This window comes from Macaca fascicularis, chromosome 15 (assembly GCF_037993035.2).
Source record: "Macaca fascicularis isolate 582-1 chromosome 15, T2T-MFA8v1.1".
Lineage (NCBI taxonomy): Eukaryota > Metazoa > Chordata > Mammalia > Primates > Cercopithecidae > Macaca > Macaca fascicularis.
The window spans coordinates 44002755-44014605 of record NC_088389.1 but is presented as its reverse complement, the minus strand read 5'-3'; positions in this window follow the sequence as shown (position 1 = coordinate 44014605).

The following is an 11851-nucleotide window of genomic DNA, read 5'->3' as shown; positions in this document are numbered from 1 at the left end:
CCCAGCCTTGAAGGGATTCTGATAAAAGTGCAGAAACAGGGGATATGTTTCAAGCTGGTCAGTGGGGACTTGTGCACCAGGCTTCCCATCCTGGGTCAGAATGTGTACATGATTTGATGTCCTTTGAATCACAAATGCAGGAGCAAAGTCCAGGTTCTTTTCTCTAACAGTGAGTGCAAACATCTGCTACCCTTTAATTGAACAGTCATGAGCAAGCTTTTATTAAGCCTCCCCTAGGTGTCAGGCAGATTTCTAGGCACTTGAGATGCATACATTAGTGAACAAAACAGATAAAAATTCCTGCCCTTGTGGAACTTACCCTCTAGTGAGGTGGGAAAAGAAGATAATAAAAATAAGCATATAAATGACTTACATAGCATGTTAAAAGCTGAAAAGTGCTATGGAAATAATATCAGTCAGTGTTGGCGATGGGGAACAGGTTGTTGTTTATATAGTATAGTCATGGAATACCTCATTGAGAAGGTGACTTTTGAGGAAAGACTTCAAGGAGGAATGTGAGTTAGTCATGCAAATATTTGGGAGAAGATTATCCTAGGCAGAAGAAATGTCCAATGCAAAGGTCCTGAGGTGGAGTATGACCAGTGTGTGTTCAAGGAATGGAAGAAGGCCAGGGTGGTTGGAACACAGTAAGGGAAGAGTGGGAGACAAAAGATCATAAAGGTGGCTGGGTGCAGTGGCTCACCCCTATAATCCTAGCACTTTGGGAGGCCGAGGCAGGCAAATCACAAGGTCAGGAGTTTGAGACCAGCCTGACCAACATGGTGAAATCTTGTCTTTACTAAAAATACAAAATTAGCCAGGCATGGTGGCACAGGCTTGTAATCCCAGCTACTCAGGAGGCTGAGGAAGAATCACTTGAATCTGGGAGGCAGAGGTTGCAGTGAGCCAAGATGACACCACTGCACTCCAGCCTGGGTGACACAGCAAGACTCTGTCTCAAAAAAAAAAAAATAAATAAATAAATAAAGATTATAAAGGTAATAGGAGCCTGGTTATGTGCAACCTTGTAGCCCACTTTAAAGATAAAGAAATATCTAGCACATCTGAAGCTGCTGAAAAACAAAGACAAAGAAGAAACCATAAAAGCAGCCCTAGGGAAAAATGCATAACCTTCAAAGTAGCAATAATAAGACTGACAACTACTTTTGAGTAGAAACTATGGATGCCAACAGACAATAGACAGTGCATCTTTAAAATGCTGGGATTAAAAAACAAAAATCAAACTGGAATTATATGCCTAGCAAAAGTATCCTTCACAAATGTAGGTAAAATAGACATTTTTAAACAAACAGAAGCTGAGAAATTCACCTCTGTTGATCATCACTACAAGAAACACTAAAGGAAACTTTTTACATGTTGAATGAGAACTAAAGGAAAAAATAAAGAGCACCAGAAAGAATAAATATGGGATGTATATAAACTCATTTTGAGGCCAGGCATGGTGGCTCAAGCCTGTAATCCCAGCACTTTGGGAGGCCCAGGTGAGTGGATCACTTGGTGTCAGGAGTTCAAGACCAGTCTGGCCAACATGGTGTCTCTACTAAAAATACAAAAATTAGCTGGGCATGGTGGTGGGTGCCTGTAATCCCAGCTACTCGGGAGGCTGAGGCAGGAGAATTGCTTGAACCCGGGAGGTGGAGGTTGCAGTTGGCTGAGATCGTGCCACTGCACTCCAGTCTGGGTGACAGAGTGAGACTTCATCTCAAAAAAAAAAAAAAAAAAGAAAAAAAAAGAGAATCATTTTGACTGTTTAAAAGAAAGTAGCACTAACTTTTTGCTACCATTATAATATATATAGAAGCAAACAGACATTACACTAGAATAAAGGATAAGTGGAGTGAATGGAGTTAAACCATAGAATTGTAGCGTTGGTTCTTCAATTGTTTGGGAAGTGATAAAAGTACTAACTTAAGGTAGACTGTAGTAGTTCAGGGATGTATAGTGACATCTTTAACATAACTACTGTAAAAATAAGAGTTAAAACTACAAAGCTAATAGAGAAAAATGAATTAAACTACTTGACTGATTCAAAAGAAGACAAAAAATGAGATATAAAGTCACAAAGATGTTGGGTGTGGTAGCTCACACCTATAATCCTAGCATTTTGGGAGGCTGAGGCAGCTGGATTGCTTGAGCCCAGGAGTTCAAGACCAGCCTGGGCAACATGGAAAAAAGCCATTTCTACAAAAAATACAAAAAGTAGCTGAGTATAGTGGCACATGCCTGTAGTCCCAGCTACTTGAGAGGCTGAGGTAGGAAGATTGCCTGAGCCCAGGTCAAGTCTGCAGTGTGCCATGATCATGCCACTGCACTCCAGCCTGAGCAACAGAGTAAGACCCCATCTCAAAAAAAGGAAGGAAGGAAGGAAGGAAGGAAGGAAGGAAGGAAGGAAGGAAGGAAGGAAGGGAGGGAGGGAGGGAGGGAGGGAGGGAGGGAGGAAGGAAGGAAGGGAGGAAGGAAGGAAGAAAGGGAAAGAAAGAAAGTCACAAAGAATAAATGGAACAAATAAGAAACAAATAACAAGATACAATTAAACCCAATTACATCAGCAAGTATATTAATTGTACATGGGCTGAACACTTCAAATAAAAGACAAACATTGTCAAACTGGATACAAAAATCAAAATGTTTCTATGTTGAAAAAAAGGAAAGCCAACTTCAAATTTAAGAAAAGATATAACTGAAAATGAAAGAATTGAAAAAGTTGTATCACACCAGCCCTAACCAAAAGAAAGCAGTACAGCCATATTAACATCAGACAAAATGGACTCTAATGCAAGAAGCATCAACAGAGACAGTGAGAAGCATTTTATTATATGATTCAACAGGAAGACATAATAATCTTAAATTGTATCCATCCAATAACAGAACTACAAAAAGGAATAGACAAATTCACCACCACAGATGCTAATCTTAACCCAACTTTCTCAGTAACTAAAGAACAACAGGTAGAAATTCAGTAAAAATATAGAAGATTTGAACAACACTGTTACCCAACTTGATCTAAATGACATATACAAAACACTATACCCAATAATGTGCAGAATACACATTATCTTCAAATGCACATGAAACATTTTCCAAAATAGAGGTTGGGCTGTAAAGCCAGCCTCAACAATTTTGAGTGATTAAAATAATATTGAGTGTGTTATCTGACCATAGAGGAATCAACCTAGAATCAGTAAGGGAAAGGTAACTAGAAAATCCGCCCTCCCTCCCCTGCTGCCAAATAATTGGAAATCACACGGAAATACTTCTAAATGACCTCTGGATCAAAGAATAAATAATGATGGTGATTAGAGAATATTTTGAAATTAACAATAAGGGAAGTAAACTATGTAGTTAGGCAATGCTGAGAAGAAATGTATAAGCTCTGCTCATATTAGAAAAGAAAAAACGATTGAAAAATCAGTCATTGAAGTTTTCATCTTAGGAAACCAGAAAAAGAATAGCACATTAAACCCAAACAAAGCGGGAAAGAAATTATGCAGCTAATAGCGGAAATCAGTGAAACCCGTAGCTGACATACAATAGCCAACACTTGTTTCTTTGATGAGATCAATAACTTGTATAAATGCTTAACAAACTAAGAAAGAAAATAAAAAGAGAAAATGCCAAGTACAAATATCAGAAATAAAAAAGGGAGTTTACTACAGATCCTACAGATATTAAAAGAGTAATAGAGGATATTATGAGTAACTTTATGTCAATAAATCTGAACGTGACCATATTTGTGAATTCATGAACAAATCACTTAAAAATCTCAATTTCCTAAAATGGATAAGAGAAAAGAGTAGGATATCTGAATCATTTTATATCTGTTCAACAAGTTGAATTTGTAATTAAAAACCTCCCCACAAAGGAAGCACTTAGCCTGGATGGCTTCACAGGGGAATCTTCCAAACACTTAAGGAAGTAATGAAATGAATCTTAGACAAAATGTCAGCAATAGAGCCAGAGGGAGAATTTCCAAATTCATTTTTTAAAAAATTCGACCAGCCTGACCCTGATATCTGATCCTTACAATGACATAAGAAGAAAAGAAAACTGCCAGCCTTTAGCTCTCATGAGCACAATTGTTAAGATTCCAAATAATTATTGGCCAATCAAACTCAGCAATATAGAAAATACATAATACGTGTGGATTTAGTCCAGTAACTCAAAAGTTGCTTGAACATTTGAAAGTCAATCAGTGTAATTCAACACATTGATAGAATAAAGGAGAAAATCGAATGGTCATCTCAATAAATACAGAAAAGACATTTGGTAAAATTTAACACTTGCTCACTATAAAAATAAAAGCTTTCAACAAACTAAAAATACGATGGAAATTTCTTAATTGAATAAAGGTTCTTTACCAGAAAAAGCCTACAGGTAATATCATATTTAATAATAAAAATAACTTCCGCTTCTCTTACCATCATCCTAGTATAGTAAGGCAGAAACGTATGTAGAAACTGGAAAGAAAGAATTAAGTTAATAAGACTGTCATTTTTCACAGTATACATAAATACACAGACATATGTGTATATAGAAAATTCTTAAGAATCTCCAAAGTCTCTGATACAATGTCAATATGCATATATTATATATACTTGTGAATTACATATAAAATACACAATTGGAAATTAAAATGTTAACATTTAGAGCAGCATCAAAAAACACAATGTCTTAGAAATAAATTTAATAAAAAGCATTTGAAATAAAATGTTGAAAAGAGCAAAACATTGCTGATATTTAGGAAGACCTAAATAAAAGGAGAGAATTACTATGTTTATGAATTAGAAGATAGAGCATTGTGAAGATGTTAATTTCCCGTAAACTGACATATGTAGATTCAATGCAATCCCAATCAATATCCCAGCAGGGACTTTTAAAAATGAAAATTGACAAGCTGATTCTAAAATTTATATGAAAATGCAAAAGACTACAACAGCCAAGATAATAATGGAGAAGAGCAAAGTTGGAGGACTTAATCTACCAGATCCCAAGACTTAATGTAAAGCTACAGTGATCAAGACAGTGTGGCATTGGTGCAAAGACCAGCGAATGAAATAGAACAGCCTCCAGCAACACATCTGTCCATAAGCATCACCTGATTTATGACAAAGGAAGCGCTGCCCTCAGTTGGGAGAATATTGTTCTTTTCAACAAATTGGGCTGGATTAATTGGATATCCATTTAGGGAAAGAAAAAAAAATCCTTGATTTCATACTTTACATCATTCACAATATTAATTTAAAATTTATGGTGGATCTAAATTTAGAAGAAAATCTAGATGATATTTTCCTGACATTGAGAGTAAACAAAGGTTTCCTAAACAAGTCACAAAAAAGCACTAACCATAAAAAAAATTGATGTATTGGACCACATTGAAATGAAAAACTGTTCATCAGAAGATTGCATTTAAGAGGTAAAAAAGCAAACCGCAGACTGAGAAAAGTTATTTGCAATACGTATATCTGACAAAGGACTTCTATCCAGAATATATACAGAGCTTCTACAAGCCAGTAAGAAAAAGAATAACAACCCAACTTGAAACTGACCAAAAGGTTTGAACTGGCATTTTGCAAAATATGATATCCAAATATTTAATAAACATATGAAAATTGCGCAACATAATTAGTCATCAGGGAAATGAAATTAAAACCATAGTGAGATACAAGTACTCACATAACAGAATGAATACAATTCAAACGAAAATGTTTGTGAACCATTTTCAGAAAACGATTTTGCAATATCTACTAAAGCTAAACATATCCCTATCCCATGATCTAGCAATTCCACTTAGGTCTCTGCCTAAGAGAAATGAGTGCAAATATCCAACAAAAGACGTATATGAGACTGGGCATGGTGCTTCTCACCTGTAATCCCGGCACTTTGGGAGGCTGAGGCAGGAGGATCGCTTGAGCCAGAAGTTCAAGACCAACCTGGGCAACACGGTGAAATCCCATCTCTACAAAAATTACAAAAATTAGCAGGGTGAAGAGGCTGAAGTGGGAGCATCACTTGAGCCCAGACGTTGAGGCTGTGAGCCGAGATCGTACCACTGCACTCCAGCAGAGGCAACAGAGTGAGACCCAGTCTAGAAAAAGAAAAACGAAAAGAAAAAAAGACACATATCAGACTGTTCATAGTAGCTGTTTAGCCACCTCCTCCATCACCACCACCACTATTTCTACTTCCATCATCGTCATCATTACCACCACTATCACCGTAACCCCATCACCACCATCACCAAAACTCAACCATCACCACCAACACCTACTTAACCAGCAGGCGCCATAGTCATTTAGTCACTGCAACCACCGTCACCACCATCATCAAAATCTCTACCGTGACCACCACCATCATCACTATTACTACGCTTCCATCCTTCGGAGTCTGGGCTTATTCATTCCAGGAAACTAAAGCTGCTAAGCTGGGCTCCCAGCCAGTGGCACCCCCATTGACCACGGTGCTCCCTGTTCCCACAGCTAGGGCTGAGTTCTTCTGTGTACCCCCTCTCCTCTTCACCCTGTTTTTGTCTGCAGACTGCATCCCTTCTTCAGGAGCAGTAAGTCTCGGCTTCCCCTGACGTGGTTGAGGATAGGACAGATGGAAGGCCTGCAGGGACCTTAGCAGCCGGCTGGGCACCCCGCAGGGCGCATCCCCAGCCCTCGCTAGAGGGCAGCAGAGCACCACGCCCCCACGGCCCGGGCGCCTCACAAAGGAAGCTTTGTGGAGCGCGGGCCTGCGCTTTGCAGCTCGCTCCTGAGCCAGTGCCCGGCGGAGGGGCTGACCAGCTGATGCGTGGTGAGAGACGAGCAGGCCCTCAAGATGCACTCTCCGAGAGAGTGAAGAAAGCAACACGAGTAATCAGGGGGCCTCCCACCAACCCCCTGCCCCCCGGTCCATCCTCTTCAATCCACTCTCCTCCAGTTAACCCAGGCATCCTTTCCTGGGAAAACCCTGCCCTGGCTCCCTCGGGCTTCTGAAGAGTGTCTGAGCTCCCAGCCTGGGACTCGAGGCCATTCGGGCTCTAGCTCCTGCTGATCCCTCCGGCTGTGGTCTCCACCACCCTGCACCCTTGCCTCCTGCGCTCCACTCCCCAAAGCTTTGCTTCCGTCCTCTGCTTGGGCCGGTGGTTCTCCCTCTTTCAGGAGTGCTGTCTTCCACCGGGTGGACTCGCCCTGCAAGCTTTCCCTAGAATGCCTTCCCTGCCACTCCCTACCCGCCAGGACAGGTCGGAGCCGGCCTCTGAGTCCCCACAGTCTCCCGGCCTCCCCTCCGTTGCAGCGCTGATCACACTGAGCTTCTCTTCCTGTCTGCTGGGCAGCAGAGACTGCGGATGCTTCAGCCCTGAGCTCTATGAGCCAGCACAGGGCCCAGCACACACTGGGAGCTTAGCAAACATGGGTGGAAGGAAAGAAAGGAGCCCAGAAGGAAGCAGAGGGGCTGGTGAGAGGCCTGCTGGGTGCTTCTTTGTGTCCTTCCCCGGCCTCCATCTCTCTTCCCTCCCTTCCTCTGAGGGCTAACAAAAAACACTCAACTCCGTGATGCGAGGATTCATTTAGGGACTCATTTATCATGGAGATCATCAGCTGCTGTCACAAAGCTGCTCTCAAATGCACCCAGAAGCAGGGTGACATTCTCCTCGCCCGGGCCAAGCTGGCCTCTCAGACCAAACTGTCCGATGCAAATCTGGAATCCCCAGAGAGTGGAGGCCAGGCTGTACCAGGCCCAGGTGAGCCCCCGTGTCGCTGCTGTCTGCTCCTTCCAGCACCCCAGCAGCACATTACACAGGAGGGCTTATCGTCATTTTTCAGATACAGAGACCGAAGTCTTGGTGGGAAGAGGCCGAGCCCAGTCTGGGACTCACCCTGCCAGGCAGCGCGGCACAGTATTGAGGTGGAGCGGAGATGAGAAAGAAGGTCTGCGAGGAAGGAGGTTCTCCATGTATCACATGACAATCATCTATCATTGCTCCACTTGTACCCCCCGCAGAGGAAAAGCCAGATGGGTCCAGGGCCTGTTGTGAAATTTTTCCCAACAGAGCTTGCTGTCATCTTTAATTAAAACACGAGTGGAGGCCGTAGGACTCATTACGTTTCCCAAAATTCTCCATACAGAGATCATTGAATTCACTCCTATCTGGCTCCCTACTGCATTTTACAGATGGGAAAACAAAAGGAGGCCAGTACAGGCTGGGGCAGCAGTTGCATTCGTGGGAGAGCTGAGACTCTAGGGAGAGATGGAGAGCCATAGTAACCCATTGGTGCTCCTGGGCTGCCACTCTTTCCTCTAACTGCCTGCTCCCACCCCCAACCCAGAGGATACTAAAGTCAGGCTTTCCACTAGACAAGGAGCTTCTTTCTTTCATCCTTTCTTTTTCTTTCTTTCTTTCTTTCTTTGTTTTTCTCTTTCTTTTCCTTTCCTTTCTCTCCTTCCTTCCTTCCTTCCTTTCTTTCCCTCTTTCTTTCTTTCTTTCTTTCTTTTTCTCTTTCTTTTCCTTTCCTTTCTCTCCTTCCTTCCTTCCTTCCTCCTTCCTTCCTTTCTTTCTTTCTCTCTCTCTCTTTCTCTCCCTCCCTTCCTTCCTTCCTTCCTTCCTTCCTTTCTTTCTTTCTTTCTTTCTTTCTTTCTTTCTTTCTTTCTTTCTTTCTTTCTTTCTTTCTTTTTCTTTCTTTCTTTCTTTCCTTCTTTCTTTCTCTTTCTTTCTTTCAACAAAGTCTCACTCTATTGCCCAGGCTTGAGTGCAATGGCACGATCTTGGCTCGCTGCAACCTCCACCTCTTGGGTTCAAGTGATTCTCCTGCCTCAGCCTCCCAAGTAGCCAGGATTACAGGCATGCACCACCACGCCCCACTAATTTTTTGTATTTTTAGTAGAGACAGGGTTTCATCATGTTGGTCAGGCTGGTCTTGAACTCCTGACTTCAGGTGATCCACCCACCTCAGCCTCTTAAAATGCTGGGATTACAGGGGTGAGCCAATGAGCTTTTTGAGCATGAGGATCATATCCCAATGCCCAGAACAGGGCCTGATGCAGAGCCACATCCTCTAAATGTCTGTTTGATGATGGCATGATGGTCCAACAAGAGGAAACTAAACATCCTAAAGCCAGGTTTTGTCTTTTAGTAAAAACAAGCCTCTATGGTTGGTTGGGAAATCAAAGGACTCCAGGGTTGTTGAAACTCCCTGTCATTTCCAGGATCTGGCTCTTCTTCTAGGAATATACATAGCTTTTCCCTGAGTCAATGTCTGCCTACCATTCACCGGGGAATGACTTACCTATGAACTGGATATATTCCTCTAAAAATGGTAAGTCACTATGTAAAAATGTCAAGGGGCATTAAAGTCCATCTTTTGCACAATGGTGCCTTCATGTATCTGGAACCTTCTGGGTCAGAAGATGGGAATTAATATTTATTGAACAATGGGCACTTCTTTACTTCATTGTTACTAATAGTCAAAGTCTGGGCCTGACACCATGACGGTCCTCATTTTACAGATGAGGAAATCGGCTCAGAGATGTTCAATAACTTGCCCCAAGTCCAGCACCACTTTGGGCAGGTAGGCAAGTGGCAGAGTGGGGATCTTTCTCTTGCCAGTCCCTAGCTTCATCCTCTCCTTTCAGCAGCCTGCTTCCTTGAGCTGTTTTGCAGAGCTGAACTTCTTGGATAACTGAAGTTGAACTTTTAAATACACAACTTGCCTTAGTTTAACCATCTCTGTTGAAACATGTTTCCATACCATCTTGCACACTGCCCTGCCTTCTTCTCTGGGAGATCCTGAGCGATGCTTTAAGCCAGTGGATCTCCACCCTGGCACCAGAATCTCCTGGATACCCTAGACCCCAGACACGGAGTCTCATTAATTGAGATGGGGTCGGGGCATCTGTATTTTTTAACCACTCCAGTTGATTCCCTCCCTCCCTCCCTCCCCCCTTCCTTCCTTCCTTCCTTCCTTCCTTCCTTCCTTCCTTCCTTCCTTCCTTCCTTCCTTCCTTCCTTCCTTTCTTCCTCCTTCCCTCCCTCCCTCCCTCTTTGTTTCTTCTTTCTTTCCCTTTTTATTTTTTTTTGATGGAGTCTCGCCCTGTCGCCCAGACTGGAGTGCAGTGACACGATCTCAGCTCACTGCAACCTCCACCTCCCGGGTTCAAGCGATTCTTCTGCCTCAGCCTCCCGAGTAGCCAGAACCACAGGTGCGTGCTACCACGCCTGGCTAATTTTTGTAGTTTTTGGTAGAGACGGGGTTTCACCATGTTGGCCAGGCTGATCTTTAACTCCTGACCTCATGATCCACCCACCTCAGCCTCCCAAAGTGCTGGGATTACAGGCGTAAGCCACCACGCCCGCCTGCCTTCCTTCCTTCCTTCCTTCCTCCCTCTCTTTCTCTCTTCCTGTCTTTTCTCTTTTTCTCTCTTCTTTTTGACAGAGTCTCACTCTATTGCCCAGGCTGGAGTGCAATGGCACGATCTTGGCTTGCTGCAACCTCTGCCTCTTGGGTTCAAGTGATTCTCCTGCCTCAGCCTCCCAAGTAGCCAGGATTACAGGCATGCACCACCATGGCCCGCTAATTTTTTTGTATTTTTAGTAGGGATAGGGTTTCATCATGTTGCTCAGGCTGGTCTTGAACTCCTGACCTCAGGTGATCCACCCGCCTCAGCCTCTTAAAGTGCTGGGATTACAGGTGAGAGCCAATGAGCTTTTTGAGCGTGAGGATCACATCCCAATGACCAGAACAGGGCCTGATGCAGAGCCACATCCTCTAAATGTCTGTTTGGTGATAGTATGATGGTCCAACAAGAGGAAATTAAACACCCTAAAGCCAGGTTTTGTCTTTTAGTAAAGACACTTTAGTAACCACTCCAGGTGATTCTTTTTTTTTGAGATGGAGTCTCACTCTATCGCCCAGGCTTGAGTGCAGTGGCATGATCTCGGCTCACTGCAACCTCCACCTCCCAGGTTCTCGCAATTCTCCTGCCTCAGCCTCCCGAGTAGCTGGGATTACAGGCATACACCGCCACACCCGGCTAATTTTTTTGTATTTTAGTAGAGACTAAATACATCATGTTGCCCAGGCTGGTCTCGAACTCCTGAGCTCAGGCAATTCACCCCCCTCAGCCTCCCAAAGTGCTAGGATTACAACCTTGAGCCACCACACCCAGCCCACTCCAGGTGACTCTAATGAATAGCCAGGGTTGACAACCTTGGCTTTTTGCTTTTCTTGATGTCCAAAGTCATTAACCCCGCATATGTATTGGAATGGTTTCCGACAGAGTAATTTCCTGGGTCCTATGGGCTTTTAATTTTATTTATTTATTTTATTTTATTGTTTTGAGATAGGGTCTCGGTCTTATGCCCAGTCTAAAGTGCAGTGGTGCAATCATGGCGCATTACAGCCTCAATCTCCTGGGATCAAGTGATTCTCCCACCTCAGCCTCCCAAGTAGCTGGGACTACAGGCATGTGCCACCACGCCCAGCTAATTTTTGTATTTTTTGTAGAAACAGAGTTTTGCTGTCTTGCCCAGGCCAGTCTGCAACTCCTGGGCTCAAGTGATCTACCCACCTCGGCCCCCCAAAGTACTGGGATTACAGGCGCGAGCCACTGTTCTGGCCTCGTGGTTATTTTGAGGATTGTGTGTGTCCTTCTAGGCTGTCCACCCTTCTCTTGGGACCAAACTTCCCGATGAGCCATTTCACTGAGGTTCCTGGAATCCCTCTTTTCATTGCTAGCTTGGAATTCACCAAGAAAGAATGAGCCAAATAGAGTAGAGCTGCCTACAAACCCTGCCTGAGGGGCCCTTGGGATCTTTAAGAGTTTTCCAGACCTTTTCTCTCTCCTAGGT